A 20,634-nucleotide genomic window follows, 5' to 3' on the forward strand; every position below is an offset into this window, starting at 1 on the left:
CTTCAGATCAGAGCCCCAAATTGGCAGATTAATTCTATTGCTAGAAACTCAGCCTGGGCTGCAAGTTGTCTGTGGTATTAAACAGCAGCTGTTGGATTCCCTGTCAAAGAACAGCTGAAAATAACACTGAAGTTTAGGGCAGAGGTCAGATGCAAACACATCAGAGATAGTGACTCCAGCGCTCCTGGGACCATCGGGAATCTGTGGGACAAAGCCAGATGAAGAATACAGCCACGGAGTTTTAAAGAGTCCGCTTCCTACATAACCACTTAGCTCAATTAAAAAGCATCTTCAGGCTCAGAGCTGATGTTCAGAACACTGAGTCAGCACCATTGCTTTGTTTTGCTAAGGTTCCCAGTCACATCCATGATTCAAAAGGGAGAAAGTGCTTTTACATACAGTTCAGTTTTTTTTTTTTTTTTTTTTTTTGTAGAGACAGTTTCACTTTATCACCCTCGGTAGAGTGCCGTGGCGTCACACAGCTCACAGCAACCTCCAACTCCTGGGCCTAGGCGATTCTCCTGCCTCAGCCTCCCAAGTAGCTGGGACTACAGGCACCCGCCACAACCCCCGGCTATTTTTTTGTTGTTGTTGTTGCAGTTTGGCCAGGGCTGTATTTGAACCCGCCACCCTCGGTATATGGGCCCGGCGCCCTGCTCACTGAACCACAGGCGCCACCCATACAGTTCAGTTTTAACCACCATTTTTTTTCTGAGAGTGTGTAATGGCTGCTCTGTAATTGTTAGCCATGCCCCAGGTCCTCTGCCCTCATCTGTCTGCTGCTCCAGTGAGATGGAAGCAACTCCCCGACTCCAGTTCCTATGCTAAACAAACTTCACCTGGCAGCATGAAGGGAACAGTTGAAGCAAGCTCAGGATGGCAGATGCCAAGGCATGCCATGATATAGAAAATATTGTAAATGGTTTTATTTTACAGCATGGCCAGAGCTTGCAGAAAGCTCATCTGATCTAGAATGTTGAAGGACAAGCTCCTTCCCCTTGAACAAATAGTTGGCTCAAACAAACTATAAAAACAATTGATCTCAAGAAGTTTTTAGTTAATTGTCCTTAAGAAAAAGCAAGAATTGGCACCCGTGCCACAGAATATCCACACTCTAACCTAAAATGCCCAAGGAGCGTTACTTAAGTCCCTATGTACTTTGCTAAGCAGAACAACAAACCGTGACTTAGACTCCAAATGCACTTGCACCCAGCGTTAATCCTACTGCTAGGAATTCAGTGTGTGTCACAAGTTGCAGAAAGGCAACTCGGGGCGGGGAGGGAACATTTTGGCAGCAGGCTGCAAAGACCACAGGGTAAGTAGAGAGTGGCTCTGTCCACAAAGCCCTACTTAAGATGAGTGATTGTGTAAAGGGTGCAGCGAGGAGCAAGGAATGTCTGGAATTGCAGGCCCAGACAGAGGGAAAGGAAGAGGGAGATGAAGAAGAGAGAGCATGTGGCTAAAAGTCTGTTTAATTCCAAGGTTTAAGGATAAAGGGAATTGGAAATATTTTAGACTTTGTTAAAAGATTAACCCAGCTATTCAGTAACAAAGGTAGTGACTTTTTGTGTGTGTAGATGACCTTTCTCTCTGTTAATTAGATGGGGCAGGTCTAGAGAATTGCATGAATAAAATGTTTTTTGCAAAGGACATGAGCATAATGCAAACTACATATGTGAATTCAAGTGGCATCTGACATATTTTTGTTATTCAAACTCTTGGCTTTAAAAATCTCCAAAAGTCTTTAATCTTTTTTTTTGCTTTTCCCTTGTTTTCTGTTCCCATTTTTCCTAAACTTTGTAGTCCTTCCCTTTACAGAAGCCCTCTGGCTCAGACCTCTACTCAACATCTAGCTTATGTAGAACCTTGGCCTACTTTTCTTCATCTACAATAATATTTAATCATAAGTTGCACCATTAACTCTCAGTTTGAAGAATAGTTAGGATAAAGGAAATCAGCACACTATAATGTGATGCATTTGTAAAAAATGTTAAACTACTAAAAGCTTTGTGAGTTACACTTTCTTCATCCTCTGCCTCCCCTACATCACCAAGAAAACCAAACCAAAACAAAACAAAACAAAAACCTGACGGGCATTCTAATACCTTTGAAGTTTATGGAGGATCTTGCAGAGTTTATGATGTCTTTTCTGTTTATCCCTCTGGGAAATGCCTGTTTTTATACCAACTGAGTTTTAGAGAAATACACTCTGTGGGGAATTGTAAAGCTATAACTGAATTCTGTAGAGTTGCAAATGGCACATTTTAAACAAAATACAGATAGAAGTCTGAAAACTTTTTCATGTGGTTATTTTTTAGCTCTGTCCATGATTTTGCCACTGAAACAACACGTTGTTTGCTGGAGTCTGTGGAAGGGTCTGATCATTTTTTTTTTTTTTTTTATGGATCCCAGTGTTTATCTTAAACAATGGTATTACTGGTTAAGCTTCATAAAGACAAGTTAGATGCACCTAATACAAATAACCCAGAATCAGTCTATTTACCCAGATTAAAAATTCAAGGCAAAACATTCTTTGCTATTACCATTAGCAATAGTAATAAGAGCTACCATTTAGTGATTGCCTAGTATGTGCCAGGAACTCTGATAAGTGCTTCACACTCTTTGTCCCACTTGATCTACATAATAAGACTGGAAAGACTTCATGTCCTGATTTTGCAAATGATACTCACATATTTACACACAGTGTTTCACTGATTCCAGCTGCTTCTGGTCCAAATTTGTCTGCCTGGGTTTCACACTTACCTATAGCTGGCCTTCCCCTACCTGCCCAATAATAAATATCATTATTCCCAGGCCCCAAAGATTATTCTTGTTCTACACCTTAATTCAGTTCTAGCCAGAAAAATTATCTCCTTCTTTCCTTCATCTATCCAAATTCCTCCTGTCACTCAAGGCCACGATGAAATATCAAATCCTCATAAAATATTAATTATCTACCTGTGTTCTTCTTGCCTCAAAATTTAATCATAACTCAAGATTTAATAACTGTATGTTTGTCCTATAAATTTATATTATTTTCTAATTATTTCACTTCCATTGGTATAATTTTTCAACGATATTTTAAGTTCCTTATAGAAAGGAGCCATGTTGTAATTTTTTTTTTAGTCTTGGCAGATCATCCCATTTTCTTTATGGAGACAAGGGTCTCACTCTGAGTCCTGAGTAAAGTACAGTGACATCATCATAGCTCACTGCAATCAGGAGGTGGGACTACAGGTGTGTCACATGACTCCCAGCTGTTTTTGTTTTTGTTTTTGTTTTTTTAATTTTTTTAGAGGTGGGGTCTCACTCTTGCTCAGACAAGTCTTAAACTCCTAAGTTCAAGCAATCCTCCCACCTCAGCCTGCCAGGGTGCTAGAATTACAGCCGTGAGCCACCATGCTTGGGCAGATCTTTTCAAAGGGTTATTGTTGAGATTAAGAGTTGTTCTACATAAAGTGCTTAGAAGAGGACCTGGCATTTAATAAGTAACATGGTACAGAAGTAGGCACAGAATTGGTGTTTATAAATATTAGTTGCCTGATTGAATCACAAGTCATATAGAAAAAAAGATACAACTCATTAATATAACTCATTCATTCAGTATTTTTTCACACACCCAATAGTTATTAAGCAATTGATACATACCAGGCACTTTTGCATTAGCAATATAACAGTAAGAAAAACAAAGAGGTTCTTGCCCTCCAGAATAGTGATTTTCAACCAGTGTGCCATGGCTCACTGGTATGTGCTATGAGAAGATCTTAGGTGTGCCATGAAAATTTTTAAAGATCATTAATTAAATTATTTTCAAAAAAAGTTCAAAGCACAAGTAAGTATATTCTTCTTCTTCTTTTTTTTTAACTTTTTTTTGATCAATGTAATTTAAGTGTGCCATGGAAGTTTAACTGTAGGTTCAAGTGTGCTGTGAGATAAATAAGGTTGAAAAGCACTGCTCTAGAAGCTGACATTTCAGTAGATACAATAGACCATAAACAATGAAATAAATAACCAAGATACAAACGCACTGTGATAACAGCTGAGAAAAACTGGTAGTGGTTTAAGTGGGTTGAATCACAAACAGTTACAATCAGAATTTGCCAGAGAAATCAGGGAATTTCATCAAAGTATTTCTTTCTTCTAGAATACATGTATAAAAATTAACGATAATAAGAAACTGATAGTGATTGTAACAATAAGAACAACAAAAACAAACTAGTCACACAGGATGGCCAAGGTGATGGGGAAGGAACACAGGCTCTGAAAACAGATTGCCTTAACCCCTATGTTCCAGTTTCCTCATTGTAACTGGGGATAATGGGAATGCCTACCTATACCATATAGTTTTGTTGGGAGAATTAAATAAGATATAATATCTCAAAAACACGATAATGCACAGATCATAGGTGGTGCTGTGATAGGTATATGTTCTTATTTCTAAGAAATAATATCTATTAGGGGATTTCCTAAATCTAGGGGCTGACTCAAAATTTGAAATGATTTTAAAAAGTAAGTTGCATTAAAACATATGACAAGCAACTGAAAGGGATTAAACATATTAGAAAGACATAAACTATACTGGGGGGGGAACGTTATTTCCCTATAATAAAATGTAAAGGTATTTCAGGGAGTCATCATTTCTGTTTGTTGTACACCCTTTTCTGTTCACATTAACCAAAATTTCCCCCAGTTCATTTTTCATCTACTAAGTGCCAGGCACTGTTCCTGATGCCAAGCAAATGCAGCGAACAAAACAAGGCTCATCCACTGAGGAAGCGTGCTTTCTGGGAGGGGAGACAAAAACAACTAGAAAATTAATAAAAAGTACACACATAACACATCAGGGTACAATGAGTGCTAAGAAGAAAAGTCAGCCAGGGTAAGATGGAGAGTGAACAGGAGAGGAGAAATATTATGTTAGGAGGGAGTCAGAAAAAGTTTCTCTAATAGATGAGATTTGAATAACTAAGAAAATGCCAGGAAGACTATGTTAACCAATGTGATGAAAATATGTCAAATGGTGTATAAAACCAGTGTATAGTGACCCAGGATTGCATTAATGTACACAACTATGATTTAATAATAAATAAATAAATAAATAAAAGATGGGGGCGGCGCCTGTGGCTCAGTCAGTAAGGCGCAGGCCCCATATGCCGAGGGTGGCGGGTTCGAACCCAGCCCCGGCCAAACTGCAACCAAAAAATAGCCGGGTGTTGTGGCGGGTGCCTGTAGTCCCAGCTACTCGGGAGGCTGAGGCAAGAGAATCGCTTAAGCCCAGGAGTTGGAGGTTGCTGTGAGCTGTGTGAGGCCACGGCACTCTACTGAGGGCCATAAAGTAAGACTCTGTCTCTACAAAAAAAAAAAAAAATAAAAGATGGGATTTGAGTAGAGACCTGGATTAAGCAAAAAAGAGCAAGACCAGCAGATATCTTGAGGAAGACTATTCCAGGCCCCTGGGGCACACCTGTTATATTTGAAAAGCATCCAGTAGGTAGGTGTGGTTGCAGCTAAGAGAGGATGGAGAGATGGTGATAGTGTTAGAACATGGGATCCTTGGCTGGGCGCCGTGGCTCATGCCTGTAATCCCAGCACTCTGGGATGCTGAGGTGGGTGGATTGCTTGAGCTCAGGAGTTCGAGCCAGCCTGAGCAAGAGTGAGACCTCTTCTCTAAAACCTAGCCTGGTATTGTGGTGGGTGCCTGTAGTTCCAGCTACTTGGGAGGCTGAGGCAGGGGGACCTCTCGAGCCCAAGAGTTTGAGGTTGCTGTGAGCTATGACACTATAGCGCTCTACACAAGCTGACAGATTGAGACTTTGTTTCAAAAAAGAAAAAAAAAGGAATGTGAGATCCTTGAGGGAGGGGTGGCTAGTTCACGCGGGACCTTCTGGGTTGGTGCCTCCAGTCCAACCCTGATTTACACCACTGCCCTGGCATAATAGTTCCTAAGATCCCCTTTATTTACAAGAGTCCCGTTTAGATGATGATGGCACCCAATCCTCAAATGCCAACATAGCCCTGCTTTGGGATGTTTCTTTTTCTTTCTTTCTTTTTTTGAGACAGTTTCACTTTGTCACCCTTGGTAGACTGGTGTGGCATCATAGCTCACAGCAACCTCAAACTCTTGGGCTCAAGCAATTCTCTTGCCTCAGCCTCCCAAGTAGCTGGGACTACAGGTGCCCTCCATGATGCCCGGCTATTTTTAGAGATGGGGGTCTTGCTCTAGCTCAGGCTGGTCTCAAACTCGTGAGCTCAGGTGACCACCCACATGGGCCTCCCAGAGTGCTGGGATTGCAGACATGAGCCACTGTGCCTGGCTCCTGAAAAGTTTATTTTAAAAACTTCAAGTCACATCTTCCTACCTGTGCTGAGCTGTGAACCCAGCTTCCAGCATAGCAGGCTTTCTCTCTCTGACACAATTTCTCTTTAAGTAATGAAGAGTCCTGAGCGTTACCCTCCAGAATGCAGGGTGAGCATACGAAAAGATAGGAGGAGTCTTGGTCAACTCGATTTTGGAAAATTGCATTTCCTTTGTTTTTCCCTCTGTTGCTAAACTCCAATTGCACTGAGAATTTTCCATTGCAGCGTGATCCCGGGGGAGGCCTAGAGGCCTAGAGAGCACCAAGTCGTTCCAGCTGCTGGGGAAGCCAGCAGTGTCACTGAGGGTGAGCTGCCACTTCTCCAACCAGCTATAACTTTGGCAAGGAAGGAATAATAATCTCATGTAAAACCCATGGGCATAAAAACCAGATATCCTAAATGGATTCTAGAGTTAAAAAGAGAAAAGCTTTAAAAATAATGGTGTTTCATTAAGAAACACCAAAACATCATTAAAGAAGTTAATGTGTATGATGTCTGATGGGTCCACAAAGCCATCATAGAAAAGGTGCTGCAGTCCTCATTGTTGAACATCACTGTGGTCACCTTGGAAGTTCTCCCCTTCGGAAGCTCTGTACTGATGCCAGCACCATCCACCCTTCAAAGGACGTGTGTATGTTCCAGAGCCACGTATGAGGTTATTTTAAGAAATATTGTGATGGGTTTTCTCAGTTTTCCAGAGGTGATATTTCATGATCTACTGACAGTTTATTGACATCAGTTTAAGAACAAAGACGTTTTAATAAATTCTACTGTAAATTATTTTTTAAAATTTAACTGAGTTTTAGACATTTTACTGTATGGTTTTGAGATCTGTAGTCTCATTCCAAATAAGAGTGCCTTTCACCAGTGTTCACACAGCTTTCCCTTGCATGGGAATCTTTGTTTTTATTAATACATCACTCGCATAGGTCACAGAACCCACATGAAAGGCAATGATTGCTGAGACTGTCCGGAAAGATAAAGAAGTTAAGTAACACCTGCAGGAAAAAAGATATTCATATATCTAAGCTTTTAGGACAAACAGGAAACAAGATGAGAGAAACTCTCAGAAACTTGGAAATCAAAAATGGAAACAAACATAGCAGGTCATCTGCACCCCACCCCACCCAACTCACACCACCCCAGGCGGCCAGTTTCCTAGCCCAAATTCCAATCTCATGAAGGACTTCAAAAGCAAAGTCCATCTATGGGATGAAGAGTTTATGTTCTGCTGCTGGCATAGTCCTGCTCTGAGCTCCTATTAGCAGAGACAGTCAATGGCTTCACCACAAATTTTAGCTGAGCACCCACTGCACAAGGCCTTGGTTCCCTTTAGTAGCTCCCTTGTCATCAAACTCTTTTAGACTTGTAAAATATGTAGCCACTTAATCTAGTCGGGCCTCTCAACAGCTTCAGAAGCTAGGCTTGTATTCTAGACTGTTTCCTCTGTTATCTGAGTTGGAAACCTGAGGCAAGAGAAGTTAAGTAGATTGTCCAAGTTCACAAAATGAGTGAGTCAAGGTCCCTGCCACTTCCCTCTCTCTTGCTCCAGCTTATAATGCTAGATCAAAAATTGTACAGATGTCCATAAACATACCTGTCACTCAGCTAATGGATACAGTTGAGACTTCCTGGGCAGAAGCCCCTGAGTAAGAACACTACATCACCACCTTGGAAAAACAACAGAAGAAGCACAAAACTCCATCTCTGTTCTCAGAGGCCCCCTCGTCGGAGGAGACAAAACACACTTATGAAGCACTTTGACCAGAAGGCACTATAACAACTTCTAGGCTTATATTCCAAACAAAAATGTTAACTAAGGATCCTCTTACAGAATTACCCAAATAGATGTGAGCAATCATAACATAACAACCATTTTATAAATGGATGTCAATGAACAACTGTAATAACACAGCTTTGGGTTTGTGTCATAGTCCTTTCTCTTTCCTTTATCACTTTTGCTACTTTGGTTGGTAGGTATATGGACAGGAAGTGAGGGTGCTTTGGCTAGTAGCCGTCGTTAAAGGTTACAGGTGGATTTGTCTGAGCAGACCAAACAGGACAGGTGAAACGGGTGCCAGAATCCATGAAGAAATAATAAACAGGAAACCTGGGCTGCTACTGAATTGTGAAGTCTCCTCTTCCCAGAGGCTTGAGGATGTATGAGTTATAGAAATAGTTGGACAGTTTTCTTAACTTTTTTCCTTTGTGGGTTGTTTGGAGGACTGGCAGATAAAATAGTTGAGACAAAATCATATTTCAGGCAAACTCAAGGATGGACTCAAACTTGTTTCTTTAAAAAGAAAACCTTGGGCCAGGCGTGGTGGCTCACGCCTATAATCCTATTACTCTGGCAGGCTGAAGCAGTTGATCACTTGAGCTCAGGAGTTTGAGACCACTCTGAGTAAGAGTGAAATACCCTTCCACCCCGGTTTCTACTAAAAATTGCCAGGCATTGGTGGTAGACGCCTGTAGTCCCAGCTACTCAGGAGGTGGAGGCAAGAAGATCTCTTGAACCCAGGAATTGAGGTTGCTGTGAGCTATTATGCCTCAGCACTCTACCCAGGGCACAGAGTGAGGCTCTGTCTCAAATAAAAATAAAAATAAAAATAAAACCTGAGATCAAGGAGCGGAAATGAAGGTCTTTGATTTAGAATGTACCCTCTAGGATCACGAATAATGTGTATTTTATTTTACTCTCCACAGACTTCCATCTTGTAATTATATTTGGATTCACAAATTTTATACAGTAAAACGGCACTCATTCATGAAGAGCTGCACAGTGGAGGAGGTCTGTTCTTGTTCACTCCTATTGTCCCCTACCTCCTTGCCAGGGCACGCACCACCTGCCACGGCACCTGCCCTCAGTCACCACTCCTGCTCTGACCTGGTCCTTAACCAGACTGCACTGAGGAAATGTCATGTGATCTGATGTGTTAGGTCTGCTTCTTTTAGATGAAGTTGCATTTAAAGGGTATCCTTGATAAAAAAAGAGAGAGAGTTTTTATATTAGAGGACTAAGCCCTCAAAAAGCAAACTTGTGAGTCTGGTCCACTCCCTCCTTTGCTATCGTCACCCTTAAGGAAGAGCTTCCTGAAAGGGTCAAATGGGCTAAAAACAAAACATAGCAAAAATTCTTGGCATTTCAAATACTATGCAAATACTCATTTTCTTTCTCAACAAGTACTTAATTGAGCTACTTCTGATGTCCGGCATTGCTTTAAGCCCAAGGAAAACCAGGGAAGAAGATATGCCAGACCCCTGCCTTTAGAGAACTTGCAAGCTAAGAAGCTCAGAGAAAAAATATCAACATGGGGCACTGATCACATGCTAGCGACCCTGCTGAACAGTTTACAAACTATGTCATTTAATTTCCAGAGAAACAGGTTTTCTTTTTTTTTTTTTTTTAGAGACAGAGTCTCACTTTATCACCCTTGGTAGAGTGCCGTAGCTTCACAGCTCACAGCAACCTCCAACTCCTGGGCTTAGGTGATTCTCTTGCCTCAACCTCCCGAGTAGCTGGGACTACAGGCACCCACCACAATGCCTGGCTATTTTTTTGTTGCAGTTTGGTCAGGGCTGGGTTTGAACCCGCCACCCTCGGTATATGGGGCCGGCGCCCTACTCACTGAGCCACAGGCGCCGCCCCGAAACAGATGTTTTCTATATTAATCTCATTTTACTGAGGAAATTTACCTAGCTACCTTAAACAACTTATTCAAAATCACAGAGCTAATATAGCTTAACACGTCAGTCAACCCGATGCCAAAAACAAGCTTCTTAACCACTGCCTGTAAATCATGTAATCTCAAAGGCTGTGTCCCTTTTTCTGTGTCACACTAACGCAAATCTGATTTTGAACAGGTATAGACCAATCATAACTAAATTCGCCAAACTAAAAAATTAAAACACCGTTCCAACTTCAGGAATGTGTAGTAAACCCTATGCTTGTGCATTCCTCTGACCACCAACCTGATCACACCAGGGAATCTGTCGGAATATGTCAGCATGAGGGCCTGGATTCCTGGATTCCTGTCTCAGCCTGTTTTTTTTTTTTAATCATTAATGTTGACACAACCTTCTGGTTTTGTATTATCTTTGTTGATCTTATGGATCAGGCCTTGTTGAGTGTTATTTTGCATTTTATATGCAAATATACTACTATAAAGATACTTTACAGTGAAGGTGATACCATCATCATTATTTCCTTCTTTTCACAAATGTTCAGCATCTACATTTGCCTTTCATTTTTGTGCTGTTTTCCCACCTTGTTCTCTGGGCCTTTTTCCTCTCTGCATTCTGTGCAGGCTCGTTCTCTCTCTCCATTCTTCAGCTGCTCCTTCTTCCCTTCTGCTTTTGGCTTAAACACCTCTAACCTTATTGCTTTACTCACATAAGTTTGCTGGCAACTATACTCACTCAGGAATTTTTCTTTACTTATGCCACCAAGAAAATTCTTTCAGTAGGGAAGAGCAGTTTCTAATAAAAAGCACTTTTGATTTCCTGTTTCATTTTTAAAGCAATCCAAAAAGCAGTGTGTTACTGGCAGAAGAAACAGCCCAGAAGCAGGCCAGGAGACTGAAGAGTTCAGTATGTTTTCAAAGGAATATCAGAAATCAATGGGAAGGATGGAGGATTCGATAAGCGATATTGAGAACATCTGACATTTGGAAAAATCTACCATATTATATCATCTCCTCACACAAGGCACAAAGATTGCTTCTGTATATAAATGTTAGAAGTAAAAAAAAGTAAGCATCACAAGGGGAACAAAGTGTAAGCTGAAGATTTTCTAAGAATTAAGGCAATGTAAAAAACAAAATAAAAAGAAGGTTAGTTAATAGATTACATCATAAAAATGAGCATGCTAACATCACCAAACTTCATAAAGATAGAATAAATAATAATCTAGAAAAAATACTTGCTACAAATATGAGTTATTGTATGGATTATTATCCTTATTATATAAAAATCTTCTTTGAAGAAATAGGAAAAAATGTTAAAATTCCAAAGTATCTATCTATCTATCTATATAAACAGTAATAGTCACCAAAAGGGAAACAGAATAGATAATAATAAATCACTAGAATTTTTTTAGCATCATAGGCTAAAAAATTTTTTTAGCATCATAGGCTTTAAAAATTTTTTTAGCATCATAGGCTTTAAAAAATGTAAAATAGGCTCGGCACCCATAGCTCAGTGAGTAGAGCGCCGGCCACATACACCAAGGCTGGCGGTTTGGGCCCAGGCTGGGCCTGCTGACAACAATGACAACTACAACCAAATTATAGCTGGGTGTTGTAGCGGGTGCCTGTAGTCCCAGCTACTTAGGAGGCTGAGGCAAGAGAATCACTTAAGCCCAAGAGTTTGAGGTTGCTGTGAGCTGTGATGCTACAGCACTCTACTGAGGGTGGCATACGGAGACTCAGTCTCAAAAGAAAAAAAAAAAAAAAAAGAAGTAAAATAAACTGGTTTTGCCTGAGATTGGCAAAGACTTTTTTAAAAAATAACACTTCGTATTGGAAAGCATGCCATGTGTCCAGCTGTCGATAGACAAATAAATATACCTAATTCATGGAAAGCAATTAGGCCAAATCTATTAAAAATTTTAAAATATGGATACATTCCATCCAACATTTCCACTTTCAGGAATTAATCTCCAGAAGCAAGGAAGTCAAAAAGCTAAGGAGCATAACTTGTAATAGCACTAAGAAAGAGAAAAAGAATGAAATTAAATGTTTCACCTAATATTTCAATAGTTAAATTACTGTATGTACTTATCATTGAACATCACACAGTGATTGACTTACACTGGGAAAGAATTTATAAAAGGAAAAACTGTAGGGCGGCACCTGTGGCTCAAAGGGGTAGGGCACAGGCCCCATATGCTGGAGGTGGTGGGTTCAAACCCAGCTCCGGCCAAAAAAAAAAAAAAAAAAAAGGAAAAACTGTATATGGACTCTAAAAAGCAGGAACTAAATTTGCATGACATAGTCTTATTTGGTAAAATACAAAGGACATGTATCAAATATTAGCTGCATGTTCTCGGCACTGATGAACTATGGGCAGGTTTTACTTTTTGTTCTTTTCTCCATTTACTAGAGTACTTTTTAAAAATATTAACTAAACCTTGCTCTTAAATTTTAACAGTATCTTAAAGAATAAAGCATAAAGGAGTTAATCGTCTCTAGTTGACTACACCACCATTCAGTCATAAAATAGTAAAAAATGATAGTTCAGCCTTAACTGCGGAATTTTCTTTTCTTTTTCTTTCTTTTTTTTTTTTTTTTATTAAATCATAGCTGTGTACATTAGTATGATCATGGGGCACCATACACTTGGTTCATAGAACTCTGTGGAATTTTCTGAAGTTCACCATAAATGGGATGTGATTATCTTCCAGAAACTGGTAATTTCATAAATATTTTTGATTTCTGAGGTCCCTAGAATTACACACAATTCCCAAAATGTCATCTATACATTCTTATATCCTAATTAGAGAAATTAATTTTCAAGCAGATTATCAATATCTCTGAAAAATTCATACATGTACTAAGTTTTTTATAAAATACATTCTCGAACTTTGCCATCAGAAGTGTGGTCCGCATACTAGCAGCATCGGTAACACCAGGAAACATGCTGAACACATGTTCTGGTTTTAACTGCATGGCTGTAATGTAAGGTTGGTCCTCCTTTGAACATAAACAGAAACATCTCTATGGTCTATGAGCTTTAAACATTTTCTTAGAACAAAAGCAGCTTCCCACTAATGAATGGGACATGTTCTAAAAATCTATTGGTAGGTCAGTTGTTAACAACTTGCAACACATAGTATTAATGCTAGCTAGATTTCTAGTTTATCCTATGGTTCATGTATCTTGCTTACTTTATAATGTAGTTGAAGAAGAGGACTATGTTTAATCATTTTGATGAGAAAGTGCGTTTCTAATTTGAACAGATTAGGAAGGTATGGTTCTGCCATCAATATTGGACTTCCCCATGGAGCAACTGTTCGCTTGTGTGTAGACAATTGCCAGAGCTAACAGTCCTATTCTGAGAATGTTCTCAATGTAAGAATAAAATGGATTAGAAAGACAAGAATGTCAAGGTTTGCTACTAACACATTCACATTTCCTCCTGGTCTTTGTTTTGGCCAAACACAGACATATTGGTCAGATCACTTATCTTTAGGGGTTTGGAAGAAGCTTATGGATACATCCAAGTGTCTAATGGAAAATACGCAGATAGGGTGAATAATTTGTAAAATAGAAATATCTATTAATAACAAATGCACATTCTGTTTTGTATAACCATTTGCTTGTATGTTGAACAGTCACTCGCCTGTACTTAACTTCATAAGGTATAAAGTGTCCCAATTTCCAAACTTTAGCAATGCAAGATTCCTGAAGGCCATTTTGCAAACAAAGCTAATTTTGTTCTAACATGCTTCCTTCATCCTCAGATATACAGTCACCTTTTATGTCTTAAAAATGGACTTCTTGGCAGGAACAAAAGAAGTTTAAACACTACCTATTATAGGGAGAAGCTGACCATTTCTGACAACACAAGGCCTAGCGAGAGAACTGAGTTTCTGTGCCAGGCCTGTGGGAAGGCAGGTCAGGGCTGCGGGTGAGGGAAGGAGAGGCCTCGGTTTTCTATGATTTGAGATGATTTCAGAATACGGAAGTTACACGTTTATTTTAATCAAAGATTTTAGATAATGTCAGAAAAATGTCAAGTTTTACAAAAAATAATTGGAATAGATATAAAGATGCACAATTCATCAGATTATATTATATAACCGTAATCCTCCCTAGATCCTATGAGCAACCTTTATTAACAGAACCCATGCTTTCTGTCCAAAGTTGACCATTTACAAAGAAATACATGTCAAAATCTGCTGCCATTATAGTTTTACACATTTTTATTGCATATTTACAACATGTGGAACATTATAAGGATTTACAGTAGAAGCCAAATTTCCCAGCCCTTTAAAATTTAATAGGAAAGATTGGATAAATCATAACATACATATCTTTAAACATGAGCATTAGACACAATCACGTTTACAATTTTATAGACTAACACAGGTGAGTGCTCTATGTAACGCGCTAGGAGGGAAGGGCAAACAGAGCAGATAAGAAAGCCACCGGAGTGTACAACAGCTACAGCTGGGTGGTGCTGAATAAAAAGACAACATTGACAACATGATTTTTATCATCTCTCATGGGATTAGTTTAAAAACATAAAACATTAAAAAGGAAACGTGATTTTTAAAGGCTAAAATTTCCTGCAAAAGCATAGCTAGCCTCTATGCAAAACTGTGAGGTAGAATTCTTCCCACCCCGCTCTCTGCTCTCCTGACCACCAGTGGGGGACTTCCCTGACCGGGGAGCTCTCTCTCACACTGCTGTGCCTGAGACTGACTAGTAGTATATGGTTTTTGCTACCCTCTTCACCCCTATCACAAAATAGTCTTTCTATTCAATGATCAGACTTATTTACCTACCGGAAATGGGTGGCAAAAGTTTGTAACACAAACAAACCAGTGCTGTTTCTTCTAGCTAAGATACGACCATGCTTGGTTTTTAACCTTTCCAGGAGTGGAACTAATGCTAGAGTTTCAGGCATAGGAACCCTGTGAGGAGCTGTTTTGGGCAGACAGATCTTTGCTTCCCTCAAATAACACCAAGTTACATCCATAACCTTAAACAATGCCACTTTTACTCCCAAACCCACTTCTAATATTTTAATATGGATCATAAAAATAGTTTACATCTTTGCACACAAGCAAAATATAAAATCCAGAGCACAATGCGACTGCATTGAAAAAAGGTATGGCAGTCTCTTTTACCACTATCCTATGTCCCCAAAATGCTAATTCTAGGTATTTACCCAAAAGAAATGAAAACCTATGCTTGGTAGACATATGCAGGAATGATCCTGAAAGTGTTTTTTTTTTTTTAAAACAAACTGCAATACGGTCATACAATAAATGCTACTCAGCAACAGTAAGAAAAAGAACTTCTAATACACCCGACTACATGGATATATCTCCAAAATGTTATGATGGTGAAGAAGTCTTACAGAAAAGAGTAACATGCTGTGTTATTCTAGTTACCCAAAGTTTTAGAACAGATCTAACTTGTGGTAGAAAAAAGAACAGTAGTTGCCTTTGAAGTTGAGATGGGGAGAGGGATTGACTGGAAAAGGCCATGTGGGGACTTTCAAGGGTGGAGATGCTTTATTATATTAGAGCACTGTTTGCAATTTGACAAAAATCCGTGAATGTGCACTTGAGTTCTATGCATTTCACTGTATGAAAATTTTGTATCAAAAGAAAAATAAAAGCCAACATTGCACATGCCTAGCTTGAAATCCCTAACAACACTGCTCCTCACATCTAGAAGTTGACTGGTTTTTAGTTATTTGTTAGGAATTCCTATATAATTTGATACGGGAGTTTTATATATATTGCCTCATAAAGGGTTGTCTAACAAAAGTAACCTCAATGAAAAATTTACTCACTGCTTTCAAAATGTGTAGTCATAGTCCCAGCTTTCTTTGGACCTTTAAGTACTTCATGTTCTAGTACAAGTTCTGCTTTTTTCTTGAAGTACAAGGACCACTGTCTATTCTCCAGCTTTCAAGTTTGCTTTAAAATATCACAGTAATGAGTCATTCAGCATGATAGCCATAATCTTTGTCAGCATGAAAGGCTCCCCTGTACTTGTGCGATCGGACGGCGCATCCTCAGTTCTCTACTTCTCTTACCCGACCTGTCTTTTAATGTTCATCATCACGGCCTGGGTTTTACCAAGAAGAGATGGCTCTTTTATAACCACAACCAGTACTACTGGTGCTCTTGTCACTTTTTTTTCTTTACCTCATTATGAAGATACTTACAAATGTCTTAACAGATTTACGCTCTTGTTGTACAGGTTGGTGCTGACTCACTAATTCACTCTAAGTATGACTTTCTTTTATTTATTAATGAACTTGTGTTATGCTCTGTCAACCTCAAAGTAGGTGATAATCATCACTTGTTTTCCATCTTGCTGGTTGTCATCTTCCCATGAAAACAGCTAATTGAGATTTCAAAGCCTTGTTATTTACTGATACGCTCACCAACTCCACCCTTACTCTCTTCTGTATGTAATTTTGTACGTAGCTTTTCCTCATACCCTGGTGAACTGGGATGAAGGCGGAAGGGAGATGGCGCTGAGAGGTGAATATAAGCAACGTGCCATCACTTCCCCACCATCTCTACTTTTTACCTAAGACCAGAGCAAGATTAAAGAATAGTCTATTTTCTATTCTGAAAGATAATTAGGCAATGATTCCTTCCATTTTATATAATAATATTTTGGTTTTCAGCATTTTTTTACATTATATTTCATTCTTAAAATTATTAGATATGATTTCTCTGTTTCACAGTCCCAGAAAAATTGTTTTTGTTTTCTTTTTTAAAGTAAAGGTCACGGTCAATGCCACAGCTAGATTTGAAGCCAAGTATTCAAACTTTCCCATTATAGTCACTACAGTTCTTATTTTAGCTTTTATGTTCTTTCCTCTATAATTCTCGCCATTATTTAAGCTTCTCAGCTAAACCTTGACTTTGGCAGCACACACTAAGGTCAGGAACGTCAAGCTTTCCCTCACTTTGCCTCATTAAGTGCCTACTGCCCTAGATCCTTAGGGTGTAAGGATCTAGCAGAGTGTGTTCTCCTCCCAACTGCAGGTTTTTATTTTTAGGCATTTTTCATACTGAAAGTTAAGGTTAACTGTCCAGGGATGTTTCAACCAATCTTTTGAATCCTAGAGAATTTTTCCTTTGGGTGAGCTTAAGCAAAGATACACTAATCATACCACTCTTGTCATTGATGAAAATATATTTACTGGCACCATCACATCTGAGCCTGTGTTAACCATGACAAACACATCCATCACCAAGGTGCTGGACCAGGTGGTCAGAGAGGCCAGACGGCAGCAGCCTGCAAGGCCCATGGCAAGAATGATGGTGCAGAGAGAGCGAGTCAGCTGAGGAAGGGGAGACCGAAATGAGAGAGGCATTTTTAAAACAACATGCAGCTTTATGAACCTGAAGCATTTTCGCCAAAGTCTGAATGCCACATCATTACTCCAAAGAATTTATGCTACGCTGGGGAACAATGACCAGAGCCTGAAGGATTAAAATACCAACAGCGAACCCTGCCTTAACAGTTCTGGTCTATATAATTCCCACCCATTTTAATGTATAGTTTGGTTTTATAACCACTTTTAAAATAAGAAAAGAAAATATATGTACTGGTGTTTGTTTCTGCCTATAGCATTCCCTACAGGCTCACAACGTGGAGGATGTTAGCAGCCAGCGCCTGTTAGTTTTACCTACTTTGAGTAGGATGTGAGAAGTACAGATTAATATTTCTACTGGCAAGTAACCTCAATATAGTAGAGCACTCTGAATTCCTTCTCCAATGGTAGACTACACAGTGAGATAGATTCAGCTAACCTCACAATCACACCATTGGTTACAATGGGTTAAGATGAGAATATGGTTTACTCAGCATCATCAGGAAAGGAACTTAATTATCACATCCACTGTATGGAGTATGACACTAATAATACTAATGACAATAAACTAAATAGTATACCATATGTCAACTGATGAGGTAATAAAACAACAAACAGATTAAGACTAGGTAACACTTGGGAACAATAAGCAATTTAAATCCCTATAAAGTGAGTGAAGTATCCAATCTTCTTTCTAGCAATGAAGCCTCCACCTGCTATCAATATTCCAGCTGGCAAACTGAACAGTTTCGTCAACATCACCAATGAGTCATCCTAGCAGAATAAGGTCTCCAACAATGAGGACTGGGAACAAAGCCAATTTGATTTAAAATAAAGTTATCATCTTTGCACCATAACTGCTGCGTTAGACTTGTGTGAAGAACAGATGCCAAAATTACTGTTACATATTGAGCTTCTATCGGAGAAAAACATGGTAAGAAAGGGAACGAGAAATCCTTCAAATGAAAAATAAAACCAAAACAAAACTAGCCCAACTAACACTTCAATAATTCCCTGAGGTGGGCTAATGTGAAAGATTGTGGCACATACCGATTGGAAACGGGTGGCTCTTTCTCAGTTACATTTGCAGGCCAATACAAACTTACGGCCTACAAACAATTTCTATATATGAATTTATGATGTACAAACAGATTCTAGTCACTTTTTCACATATACTCTAGTGAACTATGACCCTATGAAAAAAAAGCCATGTTAGGGCATTGTTGAGTTTCCATTCTTAACTCTGTGTATACACAGATACACATATAGAAAACAGCAGCAAATACTTAATTTGAAATTTTACAAATAATATTTGTGGGTCTTGCCTTATTCCATGTTGTTTTTTTTTTGTGGACAGGATAGCTTATAGTATATGAAAATTAACTCATTTGGCAATTGTAAGTCCGTGAGTTGATGGCAGAATTACTAACAAACCAGTTCCTTTCCAGCAGATTACTCTGAAATTCAGAAGAAATAGATATTGAGCAGAGGAATGAAATATCTAAATAGCCAGCTTCTAAGTATCTAAACCACCAAATGGCTTCTTTCTGAGAATATTCACTCAGCAGTCAGAGTTAACTATAGAAAATAAGTGTCTTTCAAACACACTTCAGACTGCAAGGTAAAAGAGATTACTACTAACGCCTACAACAGACCATTTGCACTTAGGAGAACTGAGCCTCTATTAGGCATGAGCAAAAGACTGGGAACAGGAGAAGCAGGACAAGCTTCCTCCCCCCCAAAAGGCTTATAGCAGCTAGGGACATAAGCGACTGCAGAATGTGGCTAGCACCATCATGAAGACGGAAAGAAGAATCACAAAAGTTCATACTCACAGGAGGAAACCCCTAAAGGCTGAGAGGATTATCAAGTACAGAAAGAACTTCCTGGATGGGCTCTAGGAAGCAGTGGCAGCAGTGCCCAGATTTTCTGGCACATCCAACTAGAAAGGCTGCACCATGAACCAAAATTACTCCAGGAGGGAAAAGGTGACAACTATGATAAATCCTGTATCTAGGTTGAAATGTCAAGTAAGCAGTTAATGACAAAGTACAGTTTTAGAATTTTGGACCAGAGATGTGATAAATGACATTGGAATTAAATAAAAACTCTTAAGCGACCTAAAGAAGACCCAGAAGCATTCTGAGGACAGAATTGAGAGAGCATATATTTAGTAGAAACATTTTAAATAAGAGTTATGCAGCCGTACTCAGAGATATGGCAGAAGGTAGCATCTTCAAGGGAGGAGGCACTGTCTAGGAAAGGCTGCTCAATGGTAAAAATGTTGCAGAGAAAAGGGAAAGGGATGTAGATCAAGAAAAAACCATTCAGTTCAGTAACGAGGAGCCCATTGTTGACTTTCAAAATAACAGGGTCATTACAGTGCTGCATAAAAGCACACCGTAAGGAGTTGACCAGCGGGCGATGTGGATGTGGAGGCAGTGGTGTAAAAGCACACTGTAAGGTGCGGACCAGTGGGTGATATGGATGTTTGGGTAGTGGTGTAAGAGCACACTGTAAGGAGTGGACCAGCGGGCAATGTGGATGTGGGGGCAGTGGTGTAAAAGCACACTGTAAGGTGTGGACCAGTGGGTGATATGGATGTTTGGGCAGTGGTGTAAGAGCACACTGTAAGGAGTGGACCAGCGGGCAATGTGGATGTGGGGGCAGTGGTGTAAAAGCACACTGTAAGGTGTGGACCAGTGGGTGATATGGATGTTTGGGCAGTGGTGTAAGAGCACACTGTAAGGAGTGGACCAGCGGGCAATGTGGATGTGGGGGCAGTGGTGTAAAAGCACACTGTAAGGTGCGGACCAGTGGGTGATATGGATGTTTGGGCAGTGGTGTAAGAACACACTGTAAGGAGTGGACCAGCGGGCAATGTGGATGTGGGGGCAGTGGTGTAAAAGCACACTGTAAGGTGCGGACCAGTGGGTGATATGGATGTCTGGGCAGTGGTGTAAGAGCACACTGTAAGGAGTGGACCAGCGGGCAATGTGGATGTGGGGGCAGTGGTGTAAAAGCACACTGTAAGGTGTGGACCAGTGGGTGATACGGATGATTGGGCAGTGGTGTAAGAGCACACTGTAAGGTGCGGACCAGCGGGCAATGTGGATGTGGGGGCAGTGGGTGTGGATTTCTCCAAGGAGTCTGGCAGTGAAGAAGGCTGGAGAGACCAGCAGGTTCAGAGGGAGCTTTTTGCAT

Source organism: Nycticebus coucang, chromosome 7 (assembly GCF_027406575.1).
Source record: "Nycticebus coucang isolate mNycCou1 chromosome 7, mNycCou1.pri, whole genome shotgun sequence".
Lineage (NCBI taxonomy): Eukaryota > Metazoa > Chordata > Mammalia > Primates > Lorisidae > Nycticebus > Nycticebus coucang.